This window comes from Crinia signifera, chromosome 1 (assembly GCF_055691185.1).
Source record: "Crinia signifera chromosome 1, ASM5569118v1, whole genome shotgun sequence".
Lineage (NCBI taxonomy): Eukaryota > Metazoa > Chordata > Amphibia > Anura > Myobatrachidae > Crinia > Crinia signifera.
The window spans coordinates 450,832,835-450,847,544 of record NC_139217.1 but is presented as its reverse complement, the minus strand read 5'-3'; positions in this window follow the sequence as shown (position 1 = coordinate 450,847,544).

Here is a 14,710-nt window from a genome sequence, read left to right as displayed (position 1 = left end):
TGTCTACAGCTTCAGGACGATATTAAAACAGAGGAGGGAACTAAATAAATTATGAAATAAAAAATGGAACAATTAAATAAAATGAACAATCACTTGGCAAGGACGGGTGGGCACTGGTAGTCATAGATAAACACTGTTGCATGGGAAACACCCGATTCAGATGTTCACGCACCAAAGCAATTTCTTTCTACTGCCGAAATAGATGGCGCACCTTATGGGTGGGTTATGAGTGTTCTGGCGTGTTGCTTAAATTGCGTGCATTCCACACACCCGCTCACATAGGTGGCCATACTGGGACCAAGAAACAGCACCTGCCATGGGGCTGGTGCAAATTTTGATGTGGCACACCTATTGGTATTTGGGCACCACATTCGGATACACGGATGTACACCAGGTAAGGGCTTTGTAGCAGTTTTGTCACAGACAGGAGAATGCCCACATCTGAATCATGCCCATGTTGTCTACAATATAATAGAAGTATAGGTACTTATGTAATATCTGGGCGCCCGATTTTTTCATCGCATCGCATTGCATGCAATATAATGGCATACAAATCATGCGATGCGATTATTCATTGTAAAGACCCGATTTTTATTGTATAGTCACCCATGGGTGATTTCATACCCCCACTATCCAACTACGCATGGAGTTGATTTTATATAGTGTGGCAAGCGCAGTGAGCCACCGAGCCCGAAGCGTGGCGAGCGGACGCAGAATACATGTAAAGTAATCCGTGTACCCTCGCTGGTCTCGCTGCGCTCGCCACGCTTCGGGCTCGGTGGCTCGCTGCGCTCGCCACACTATATGACATCAAATCCATGCGTAGTTGGATAGTGGGGGTATGAAATCACCCAGGGTTGACTATACAATAAAAAATCGGGTCTTTACAATGAAAAATCGCATCGCATGCCTTAAGTAGTGGCACGCAATGAAAAAATCGGGCGCCCAGATAATACATAAGTACCGAAGTTCATATATAGCTATAATCAGTGGCAGTTGCAGCACAGTCCCACATTTAAATAAGGTCACTGTCCCCCCAACATTGCGGCCCGTTACTCACTGGCAGTGGGTGTGTCTCCGCCGGTTGAATCTTGAACTGTTTTGCAGCTGGTAATAATAATAAACATAAATAAAACCTTTAAAATAATTGCTGCTCCTTTAAAAAAAAAAAAAAAAAGGGTTTCAGTGTGAGACAAGTAACGCCCAGCAAGAAACAATGGCTGAATAAATAACTAACATGTTCTACTGACAAGATTAAAAACAAAAAATAAAACGTTGACAAATCTGGAACCTTGGTGACATGACTGGCCAAGATATAATTTGTAAAAAGTATAATTTTACAAGCCTTTAACTTCTTATAATCATTTTATGGTACACGGCTCAGTTTAATTACTGCAGGACATATACAGAAATACACAAACAGGAGCATCACCACAAAGAATCTTTACATTTACCTCTATATCCCTATCTTAAACCCTATACCAGGATTGCCGCCTCCACCCCCCCCCCCCCCCCCCCCCCCTGAAAGGTGGGCAATCCTCCCGGATTCTCCCTCACCCTCCGCAATCTGCCTGGCCGCCTCCTTGAATTACAGCGATTTGCGGCTTTTCACAGGGAGGGGCTAAATATGCAAATTGTGCAATGTAGTCCTGCCCCCTCCTCGAGGTCCCGCAAAGAGTTCAAACGTAGGCAAGTATGTCCTGTAGAGTACACGCTAGAGTCAACGATAGGGGCCACATCCGATATAATTAGCAATATCAGCCACGGCTGCGGATCCCAATATTGTGCATACACACTGAGGGTTATTCTGGTTCACTCGTAAAGGCAAATTCACTCTGAAATGGACAAAACCAAATGCACTGCAGGTGGGGCTGATGTAACATGTGCAGAGAGAGTTAGATTTGGGTGGGGGGTGTCCTTCAAACTGAAATCTATATTGCAGTGTAAAAATAAAGTAGCCAGTATTTACCCTGCACAGAAACAAAATAACTTATACCCCTTTCACACCAGCCAAAATTCCCGGGTCCAATCATGCCTTGCCACAGTTTTGCTGTTATGGAAAGCTAAAGCTATGGCAAGGCATGCTGGGATGTGTAGTTTCACAACAGCTGGAGGACCACAGTTTGGACATACCTGCTGTAGACCATCTGCTATTGACCTATTGGCTGTCTGTCTATCTATATACCACATGAGAGGTGGTTAATAAGTGCTAAAGGTGCCCACAGACGCTACAATTGTACTGTGCTATGCGTTTTTGTCTGTACAATGGTTCTGTACAATTTTTCTTCCAGCTTGCTATGAGATGTGCACTTGGATGCATGTGATGCGATGTGATGAACCCATGTTTGTAATGTTAAATTTCAGATTTAGTCTAAAAAGTACGTGCAGCACGTACTTTTTTAGACATACAATATCGGGCTCCCGGGAACGCGCATCACATCGCACAAGCCCATAAACACCACCCGATAATTGTACAGAAGATGCAATTTGTGCTTAAAAAGTACAAAACGCATTCGATAATTGATGCGTCTGTGGGCACCTTAAGAGTTCTATGCAAATCGAGTCAGAGCATCCAAACCTCTTTTAAACAGAGAAATCTAGTCGTTTAATTGCACTTGGTCTGTGTATTAATCTATTAATATATTTGTATTACATTCCTGGACATTATACCCAGAGGCGTAGGGAGGGCGGAGCCACCGGAGCACACGCTCCGGGCGCAGTTGGGGCGCAGGGCGCCGCCCCCCTCCGCAAATGAGAGTCCTGCTGCCCTACACACGCAGGGCAGCCTGCGCCAGTGGCTGCCCTGCCCAGCGCCTGCCCCGTCTGCCCAGCTCACCTGGTCCCGGCCGCGACGTGATGGGGCATGTCACGTGTCTCACTCCAGTCCCTAACCAAGCTGCTGCTGCTGCTCGGGCCGGCTCCCGGGCAGCGCTGAGCAGCAGGAATAAGGAAGTCCCCTGTCTGTGCTCCTCAAGGTAGATTTTTTTCGTATATTTTTTTTTTAAATAAAGAATTAAGGGAATAATCATGGGGTCTGGGGGTTTGGTGGGGTCCAGGGGGGGGTGTTGGGTCTCTCTGGTTTATGCTGCCACCCTGCTCTTCTCAAGGTGGATATTAGTTTTTTACTAAAGATAAATAATTATGCCAATAATCATGGGGTTTGGGGGATTTGTGGGGGTGGGGTTAATCTCTCTTATATGTGTCTTATATAGCGCAGCAGATTCCGTTACAGCATTTTATATAGCGCAGCAGATTCCGTTACAGTTTCTTATATAGCGCAGCAGATTCCGTTACAGTGTCTTATATAGCGCAGCAGATTCCGTTACAGTGTCTTATATAGCGCAGAAGATTCCGTTACAGGGTCTTATATAGCGCAGCAGATTCCGTTACAGTGTCTTATATAGCGCAGCAGATTCCGTTACAGTGTCTTACATAGCGCAGCAGATTCCGTTACAGTGTCTCATATAGCGCAGCAGATTCCATTACAGTGTCTTATATAGCGCAGCAGATTACGTTACAGTGTCTTATATAGCGCAGCAGATTCCGTTACAGCGTCTTATATAGCGCAGCAGATTCCGTTACAGCGTCTTATATAGCGCAGCAGATTCCGTTACAGCGTCTTATATAGCGCAGCAGATTCCGTTACAGCGTCTTATATAGCGCGGCAGATTCCGTTACAGCGTCTTATATAGCGCGGCAGATTCCGTTACAGCGTCTTATATAGCGCAGCAGATTCCGTTACAGTGTCTTATATAGCGCAGCAGATTCCGTTACAGTGTCTTATATAGCGCAGCAGATTCCGTTACAGTGTCTTATATAGCGCAGAAGATTCCGTTACAGGGTCTTATATAGCGCAGCAGATTCCGTTACAGTGTCTTATATAGCGCAGCAGATTCCGTTACAGTGTCTTACATAGCGCAGCAGATTCCGTTACAGTGTCTTATATAGAGCAGCAGATTCCGTTACAGTGTCTTATATAGCGCAGCAGATTCCGTTACAGTGTCTTATATAGCGCAGCAGATTCCGTTACAGCGTCTTATATAGCGCAGCAGATTCCGATACAGCGTCTTATGTAGCACAGCAGATTCCGTTACAGTGTCTTATATAGCGCAGCAGATTCCGTTACAGCGTCTTATATAGCGCAGCAGATTCCGTTACAGTTTCTTATATAGCGCAGCAGATTCCGTTACAGTGTCTTATATAGCGCAGCAGATTCCGTTACAGTGTCTTATATAGCGCAGAAGATTCCGTTACAGGGTCTTATATAGCGCAGCAGATTCCGTTACAGTGTCTTATATAGCGCAGCAGATTCCGTTACAGTGTCTTACATAGCGCAGCAGATTCCGTTACAGTGTCTTATATAGAGCAGCAGATTCCGTTACAGTGTCTTATATAGCGCAGCAGATTCCATTACAGCGTCTTATATAGCGCAGCAGATTCCGTTACAGCGTCTTATATAGCGCAGCAGATTCCGTTACAGCGTCTTATATAGCGCAGCAGATTCCGTTACAGCGTCTTATATAGCGCAGCAGATTCCGTTACAGTGTCTTATATAGCGCAGCAGATTCCGTTACAGTGTCTTATATAGCAGCAGATTCCGTTACAGTGTCTTATATAGCGCAGCAGATTCCGTTACAGTGTCTTATATAGCGCAGCAGATTCCGTTACAGTGTCTTATATAGCGCAGCAGATTCCGATACAGCGTCTTATGTAGCGCAGCAGATTCCGTTACAGCGTCTTATATAGCGCAGCAGATTCCGTTACAGCGTCTTATATAGTGCAGCAGATTCCGTTACAGTGTCTTATATAGCGCAGCAGATTCCGTCACAGCGTCTTATATAGCGCAGCAGATTCCGTTACAGCGTCTTATATAGCGCAGCAGATTCCGTTACAGTGTGTTATATAGCGCAGCAGATTCCGTTACAGTGTCTTATATAGCGCAGCAGATTCCGTTACAGTGTGTTATATAGCGCAGCAGATTCCGTTACAGCGTCTTATATAGCCCAGCAGAATCCGTTACAGTGTCTTATATTGCGCAGCAGATTCCGTTACAGCGTCTTATATAGCGCAGCAGATTCCGTTACAGTGTCTTATATAGCCCAGCAGATTCCGTTACAGCGTCTTATATAGCGCAGCAGATTCCGTTACAGCGTCTTATATAGCCCAGCAGATTCCGTTACAGTGTCTTATATAGCGCAGCAGATTCCGTTACAGCGTCTTATATAGCCCAGCAGATTCCATTACAGTGTCTTATATAGCGCAGCAGATTCCGTTACAGCGTCTTATATAGCCCAGCAGATTCCGTTACAGTGTCTTATATAGCGCAGCAGATTCCGTTACAGTGTCTTATATAGCGCAGCAGATTCAGTTACAGTGTCTTATATAGCGCAGCAGATTCCGTTACAGTGTCTTATATAGTGCAGCAGATTCCGTCACAGCGTCTTATATAACGCAGCAGATTCCGTTACAGCGTCTTATATAGCGCAGCAGATTCCGTTACAGCGTCTTATATAGCGCAGCAGATTCCGTTACAGTGTCTTATATAGCGCAGCAGATTCCGTTACAGTGTCTTATATAGCGCAGCAGATTCCGTTACAGTGTCTTATATAGCAGCAGATTCCGTTACAGCGTCTTATATAGCGCAGCAGATTCCGTTACAGTGTCTTATATAGCGCAGCAGATTCCGTTACAGCGTCTTATATAGCGCAGCAGATTCCGTTACAGTGTGTTATATAGCGCAGCAGATTCCGTTACAGTGTGTTATATAGCGCAGCAGATTCCGTTACAGTGTGTTATATAGCGCAGCAGATTCCGTTACAGTGTCTTATATAGCGCAGCAGATTCCGTTACAGTGTGTTATATAGCGCAGCAGATTCCGTTACAGCGTCTTATATAGCCCAGCAGAATCCGTTACAGTGTCTTATATAGCGCAGCAGATTCCGTTACAGTGTGTTATATAGCGCAGCAGATTCCGTTACAGTGTCTTATATAGCGCAGCAGATTCCGTTACAGTGTGTTATATAGCGCAGCAGATTCCGTTACAGCGTCTTATATAGCCCAGCAGAATCCGTTACAGTGTCTTATATTGCGCAGCAGATTCCGTTACAGCGTCTTATATAGCGCAGCAGATTCCGTTACAGTGTCTTATATAGCCCAGCAGATTCCGTTACAGCGTCTTATATAGCGCAGCAGATTCCGTTACAGCGTCTTATATAGCCCAGCAGATTCCGTTACAGTGTCTTATATAGCGCAGCAGATTCCGTTACAGCGTCTTATATAGCCCAGCAGATTCCATTACAGTGTCTTATATAGCGCAGCAGATTCCGTTACAGCGTCTTATATAGCCCAGCAGATTCCGTTACAGTGTCTTATATAGCGCAGCAGATTCCGTTACAGTGTCTTATATAGCGCAGCAGATTCAGTTACAGTGTCTTATATAGCGCAGCAGATTCCGTTACAGTGTCTTATATAGTGCAGCAGATTCCGTCACAGCGTCTTATATAACGCAGCAGATTCCGTTACAGCGTCTTATATAGCGCAGCAGATTCCGTTACAGCGTCTTATATAGCGCAGCAGATTCCGTTACAGTGTCTTATATAGCGCAGCAGATTCCGTTACAGTGTCTTATATAGCGCAGCAGATTCCGTTACAGTGTCTTATATAGCAGCAGATTCCGTTACAGCGTCTTATATAGCGCAGCAGATTCCGTTACAGTGTCTTATATAGCGCAGCAGATTCCGTTACAGCGTCTTATATAGCGCAGCAGATTCCGTTACAGTGTGTTATATAGCGCAGCAGATTCCGTTACAGTGTGTTATATAGCGCAGCAGATTCCGTTACAGTGTGTTATATAGCGCAGCAGATTCCGTTACAGTGTCTTATATAGCGCAGCAGATTCCGTTACAGTGTCTTATACAGCGCAGCAGATTCCGTTACAGGGTCTTATATAGCGCAGCAGATTCCGTTACAGTGTCTTATACAGCGCAGCAGATTCCGTTACAGGGTCTTATATAGCGCAGCAGATTCCGTTACAGTTTCTTATATAGCGCAGCAGATTCCGTTACAGCGTCTTACATAGCGCAGCAGATTCCGCTACAGCGTCTTACATAGCGCAGCAGATTCCGTTACAGTGTCTTATATAGCGCAGCAGATTCTGCCACAGCGTCATATATTTCAAATGTAACATGCCAACACATGTTAGCCACGCCCCCAATTCATTACCGGGGGGGGGGGAAATATGACCTTGCTCCGGGCACCGTGGCACCTAGCTACACCGCTGATTATACCCGCTGCTACACTTCTGGTAATATTGGATCTCCTGTCACCCGTATCATACCTCCCAACTTTCATTGGTGGCTCAGCGGTACCTCCGCGGGTGGCGCAGCTGCAAGTCTGCAAAAAGGTGCAATAAGACACAAATAGGAGAGATGGGAAAGTAATGCTGCCCGTACACTTATGCGATGGGATTCGATGCAACATCGAAGTACGATGTCCATCGAATCTGATCACATTTTTGGGTGCAAAAGTCAGCACCCGATGTCGCATGCCATCTTCCGATGGCACATCGGGTGCTGGAAGAGGGCGGGCAGGGGGCGGCAGAGTAGTGTATGCTAGCAGTAGCGCTTGCGGGCGGCGGGAGTCAATGGTGGTGGCAGATTTGTTTAAAACACTGGACTGCCCTGTGATTGGCTGAGCTCTCTCAACCAATCACAGGGCAGCCCAGTGTTTTAAACAATTCTTCCGCCACCACTGACTCCCGCCGCCCGCAAGCGCTACTGCGAGCGCTACACTACTCCGCCTCTCCCTGATACGAGAAGCAGGTACACCGCCAGCGGTCCCTAGGGCCCCCTCTCCCAAAACCCCACACCGCTGAATGCGTCCCCTCCAACCCCCACCCATGGATTGTATTTGAGCATTTGCATATGGTAAAAAAACACATGCGACTGCTCCTACACTTCGATAGATATTATGTGCAGCACATAATATCTGCCGGTATGACACTTGACGGCGTGCCCGTGCATTGCGTCGAAAAGTCCCTTAAAAATGCATACGATCATTTGATTTATCGGCCAGAATTGGTCGAAATCGAATTATTGTATACAATATCTCACAAGTGTATGGGCAGCATAAGAAGCAGTAACAGAAGAAATCAGCAGCAAGAATCAGAACAGACTGGGGATGTATTTACACCGACAGCTCGGTGACATAAGGCAGGAGAGAGAGCGATAGCAGAAGGTATTTAAAGCTTCAAATAAACCTATTTTCAGCAAGGTTTGAATTCCAAACTGTAGTAGGGGGCTACCGTTACCTCTGAGCCTGTAACCAAACCTGCACTGCTACTGTATATTTTACTGGGAAACACCAGCTGATACACTGTAGGGCACACGCATATTTGTAGCTAATATGTGTGCAATGTTCCTCCAATCCCCTGGAAGGGAGACAAGTGGAGAGAGATAGAGTACCAGCCAATCAGCTCCTTCCTGTCACTTTTCAGCCTGTGTTTGGCAACTGATCGTTAGAAGCTGATTGGTTAGTACAGCGGTTCCCAAACTCGGTCCTCAAGTACCCCCAACAAGTGCATGTTTTCCAGGTCTCCTCACCGAATCGCAATTGAAATAATTAGCGTCACCTGTGGATCTTTTAAAATGTGTCAGTGAATAAGGAAAGCACCTGTGCCCCTGCTAAGTGGCCGGTAAAACGTGAACTGTTGGGGCTACTTGAAGACTGAGGCTGGGAACCGCTGGGTTAGTACTTTATCCCTTTCCACTTTACCTCTCTCCAAGGTTTGCTACATCTTCCCCCAAATGACTCAGAATCAGTGTATCAGTGAGGAGAGTGAAAGGAGAAGGATTGTATTTATTGGGGACTTACAGCAGACCCGTAGTAAGCCTAATAGTAACTGAGGGGCAGATTTATTAAGCTCGGTGAAGTGATAAAGTGTCTGATTTTTATCACCGGCCAATCAGCTCCTAACTGTGTAGTTACAGGCATGGCTTCAAAAATTACAGTTAGGAGCTGATTGGCCGGTGATAAAAAAAAACACACACTTTATCACTTCACCGAGCTTAATAAATCTACCCCTGAGTAGCAGCTAGAGGACTCTCCTGGAAAGGTGAAGATCCACAGTGATGATGAAATAGATAAGAGCAGGTGAAGATCATGGGAGAATATTTTGGAAAGGGTCCATTACAAAATGACCCTGTATCTTTTCTGTGGTCCTATGAGGTCATAATATGGCCAGAACGCACAGTAGACAGACAATAGGACTGATGTGCGCCGGTCTCCTTTGCTGACAGATGTTGCGTATTGGGTCTGTGCATGCTCCATAGCCCATCCCCAGCGTGCTGATGCCAGTGCACAGTGATAAGGATGTTGGCCAAATAACCAATGTATCCACGAGTAGGTCCAACCAACCAGGATTACAGACGACCGGATGCGGGACCATTTGTCTACAACAAGAAGATAGACAGCCATTAGGTCGACACCATTAGTTCGACAACTCAATAGGTCGACATGCTGTTAGGTTGACATACCATTAGGTCAACATACCATTAGGTCGACATGTCATTAGGTCGACATGTCATTAGGTCGGCACTGTCATTAGGTCGACAGTGTCTGGGTCGACAGTCAAAAGGTCTACATGTTTTTTTTCACTGTTTTTTTACCCAAATGTCGACACAGCTGACATGGACACAGTTTGAAGTGAATCGCAGCCCCTCGCAATGCTTCGGGCACGGTGCCTCGCTGCACTCGGCACACTATTATAATCTAACTCCACGCCGTAGTGAATGGTAGGGCATGAAATACCGCCTGTCGGCACATGTCGGCTCAAAAAACAGTGAAAAAAACCATGTCGACATTTTGACTGTCGACCTAGACACTGTCAACCTAATTGCAGTGTCGACCTAATGGCATGTCGACCTAATGGTATGTCGACCTAATGGTATGTCGACCTAAAAGCATGTCGACCTATTGAGTTGTCGAACTAATGGTGTCGACCTAATGGCTGTCTATCTTCTTGTTGTAGACAAATAGTCCGGATACCCAGGCGACCGCCTGCATTTAGGGTCTTATTCAGCGACGGATGCAATGTTAAGTTTGACCTCAGTAGAGTAATCTGCCCATAAGTCTCACTGCGCACATGCCGCCATGATCCTGCAATGTCGGTCACAGTGAGATATAATTACAATGTGGGACTGTCCTGCGGGGAGGTAACAAGGGAACAGAGGCAGCCGTGTCGTGCGGTATTTCACAGCTTGAGATGCGATCATGCAGACATTGGCTCAGATGTCGTACTGCTAAGGGCATATGGTTACTCTGGCGCTTCGGCCGACGCGCGTCTGGTCGTTGTGTCTTGTTGAAGCATATCAGCTGTTATAGGGTTAATTCCAACATCTAAATTTGTTTGTCCAAAGTCGAACTATTGTTGTCTGCTAACGTCGCCACGGATCCGCTTCCCAGCATGCCCTGCAGACGATAGACACATTGCAATGGGAGGATACAAGCCATCGGTAAGGCCTATGCCAAGCATCAGAAGTGGAAGAAAATACATTTACTATTAACCCGTTATGTGCCAAGGGAATTTGTCAAAATTGGTGTGAAAATTGCCAAGCAAACATTTATATCCATCATATGACCGGTAATGTTACCTTATATAGGAAATATCATCTATTTTTACACCACATTTTTTATTTGAATTTATATAACAAATGTGAGCGACGCCGGCATTTCTAGCAGAATCTCTCATGGAGATGTTGGCACTACAAGGGTTAAACGGCCTATTGATATCTCACGCTGTGCTTCTAGCCAATGCTAACATGTGAGAGTAAAGGTGGCCATACACACGCAGATTTATCTTCCGATCTGGCTGGTTGGAACAAAAACAGGGTTATGGATGAGAGCAAATGACAGTTGACCATTTGCTTGGAAATGCTGGAAAACTGACAAACTGTCACTCATCCATAAGTTAACCATGTTTTTATTCCAACCAGCCAGATCTGAAGATAAATCTTACTAGTGTATGGGCAACTTAAGACATTACGTTATACCTGACACACATGTCAGCATATGATATATGTGCGTGTCACTTGTTTGTGTGTATTGCTGGGTGCCGCATGAATCCTGTGGGTCTGTCAGTCACAGGACACAACGTGATATAATGGCTACCTGCTGAGAACATTTACACGGACTTTGTGCTGCTTTCCAGCCTCTTTACAAAAAGTCCCCGTTTCCCACGATGGGATGACCTCATACATTCCTTTTAATGGAGATTCTTCATTGTCTCTTTCTTTTTCTGTGCAGCAGAGTCTCCCTCTAGTGGACATGAGCATACTGACAGCCCTGTCTCCTGATAGAGGTAGTTGGATATATAGCTAGGGATGAGCCATTTCAGATCTCCTAGAGGTTTTTTTTGGGGGGGGGGAACCAATTAAGCTATCAGTATATTTTTGGATTGTGGGAGTAAACCAGAGTACCCTAGGAATAAGGAGAGAATCCTGAGATCGATATACAGTATATCCCATCAGCTCCTTGTAGATACAGTGGGGCAGATGTAGTAACCAGCATTAAGTTCTGTACTTAACGCTGGTTAACTGGGGGCGATTAATTTTTTCCTAATGTACTAACATTTATTAACAGCCGCCCAGGTATTAAATCCATACTTGCCTATCCTTCCCGGAACGGCCTGGAGCCTCCCACGGATCAGGTCCGTCCCCCCCCCCCAGGAAGGTGGGCAAGTCATTGCCCCACAGCCAGGGCAGATGCAAGGCTTCTCAGCACCCTTCAACCTACAACCTACTCCAGTGGCGTAACTATAAATTTTGCTCCCCCCAGCCAAAAAAGTTTCTGGCGCCCCCCCCCCCCCCCCCCCATGCCCCTTAAACATTACGTCACACATCATAATGCCCCTTGCACTATATGCCACATGCCGTCATTAAACTTATACTCCACAAATCTAAATGCACCTTACACTATGGCCGGAATTTCATGCCGCCCGAGTTCAGTGCAGTTCGAGATATCCGATGAATTCTGATGTTTTTTAAAGGGGAATTAACTTACAAGGCATGGTTTGGCATGGTTTTGCCTTGTAAGTTAATTCCCCTTTAAAAAAAAGTCAGAATTCAGCGGACATCTTGCACTACACTCAACTCGCCACTGACCTACTCCCCCCACATACTGCCACCAATGCCCACTTTCCATACCCTTAAGGCATACATTCTGGAAAAGAAGGGAGGCTCCCAAAAATTGGGTGGTCCTCCCAGTCCCTGGGGAATGTAGGCAAATCCCCTGCTTTCCCGGAACGTCCCCTTTGCCACCCATAACAGAGTACAAGGAGGAGGGCCATCAAAGTAGGAAAGTATGCCTCTAAGGAAAGTAGGGAGGTGAGGTCTTAGAAGTTACGCAGCAACCACCTGGATCCTCATAGACATCCTTGATTTTTTGATAAGCAGACTTGGTGGCGCCTCCCAAGATCACGGCTCCCGAGGCAGCTGCCTAAAGCTGCCTAATGGTAGAGCCCGCCCTGCCCACAGCCCCAGCACCTCCCTTACCCGCTGCCTTAAATTTCCGATTTTCACGAGTGTGCGGGTGGGGGCTAAAATGCAGCGAATCGCGTCATTTTAGCCCCTCCTCCAATCCGCGGACCTGCAAGTTGCCGTGGATGACTGTCATGGGGAGGGGCTTGATCATATCAGCCTCGTCCTACCCCCTGACAAGTAGCCTCCTCCTGCCCCCTTTCACTCCTGAGTGTAAAAAAGTAGGCAAGTATGATTATACCGCCCTGGCGGCAATGCCAGCTCAGGGCTTGTGTTGTTCTATCCCCAGTGCGGGGACAATGCTAGCCCTGCTGCTGGCTCCAGGCTGCATTAGAGATCTTGCGCATTCCCATTACAGCCGGCCATGGGTAGAGAGGGGTCACGCATGCGCAGGGACGCCGGGGGGTGTCAATAAAGAGAGCGGCACTCCTTATCTGCCGGGGGGGGGGTGTTTTACTCAATTCGGCTGCTACGGGTGCTGCTTCTCCACGTATTCAGAAGAAGCGGGACCCGTTATTTTGAAAACATTATGGGCGCAGTAGTACATCTGCCCCAGTATATGCTAACACCTGTCATGATATGCATATACTCGCAGACTAGAGAACAGGTCAGCACCGCTCGCCGTCCTGACACAAGTTTTTCACATTTTTTTGGTGTCTATGTTGACATATGTCGACATGGACACCATATAAGTGTACAGCGTCTGCTTGCCATGGATTAGGCAAAATGTTCGGTACATGTGCAGTTTCACGGCACCACTTACGTAGTCAGCGTAGTGTCCCTGTCAGTATAAGCGTTGTGTTCCCGCAGCCAGCGTAGTCAGCGTAGTCAGCGTAGTCAGCTTGTGTCTACGACTGTGTGTACGTTCACACCTTACCAGAGCTTATGCAGTTAGCATAGTCAGTCAGCGTTACGCAGTTAGTGTAGTCAGTCAGTGTTACACAGTTAGCGTAGTCAGACAGCGTTACACAGTTAGCGTAGTCAGTCAGCGTTACGCAGTTAGCGTAGTCAGTCAGTGTAATGCAGTTAGTGTAGTCAGTCAGCGTTACGCAGTTAGCGTAGTCAGTCAGCGTTACACAGTTAGTGTAGTCAGTCAGTGTTACACAGTTAGCGTAGTCAGACAGCGTTACACAGTTAGCGTAGTCAGTCAGCGTTACGCAGTTAGCGTAGTCAGTCAGCGTTACGCAGTTAGCGTAGTCAGTCAGCGTTACGCAGTTAGCGTAGTCAGTCAGCGTTACACAGTTAGCGTAGTCAGTCAGCGTTACGCAGTTAGCGTAGTCAGTCAGCGTTACACAGTTAGTGTAGTCAGTCAGTGTTACACAGTTAGCGTAGTCAGACAGCGTTACACAGTTAGCGTAGTCAGTCAGCGTTACGCAGTTAGCGTAGTCAGTCAGCGTTACGCAGTTAGCGTAGTCAGTCAGCGTTACACAGTTAGCGTAGTCAGTCAGCGTTACACAGTTAGCGTAGTCAGTCAGCGTTACGCAGTTAGCGTAGTCAGTCAGCGTTACGCAGTTAGCGTAGTCAGTCAGCGTTACACAGTTAGTGTAGTCAGTCAGCATTGTGTCACTGCTTAATACATTGTGTGGGAACCAGTGACCATTTTTAACCTGCCTGACATGACAGGTGTGAATGTGTTCCTGAAAAACCCCCATTATCCACGCTAGCCCGAAGTGGGGCGAGCTCAGCGCGCCCCGCGAGGGGACGCGGTACGCATCCTCCTGACCAGTTCACGTGTGGAGTTGATTTTATAAAGTGTGGTGAGCCTAGCGAGCCACCGAGCCCGAAGCGCGCCGAGGGGACGCAGATTACTTGACGTGTATTCCATGTCCCCTCGCAGGGCTCGCTGCAGTCGCCACGCTTCGGGCTGACGTGGATAGTGGGTGTTGAAAATGGAGGTATTTGCCAGTATGTAACATGGAGCACTGGCAAATGCATCCTTTATTGTGCATGAGACGCACTTGCGCCCGCACCCCCCCCCCCCTTGTGCACGTGCTACCGAACCATACCCTGCCGCACAAATTACTGAGATGCACTTGCGTATCAGACGCTCGTGCGTCCCAGACAGGTGGAGCGCCTCTCCGCCAGCGCCCGCATAACAGCCTCTCTGCTGGTGTCCGCCAGAGCAGGGGATCTGGTGGTTACCAGCTCTGTGTGAGAGGCGCTCACTAGTCTTGCCA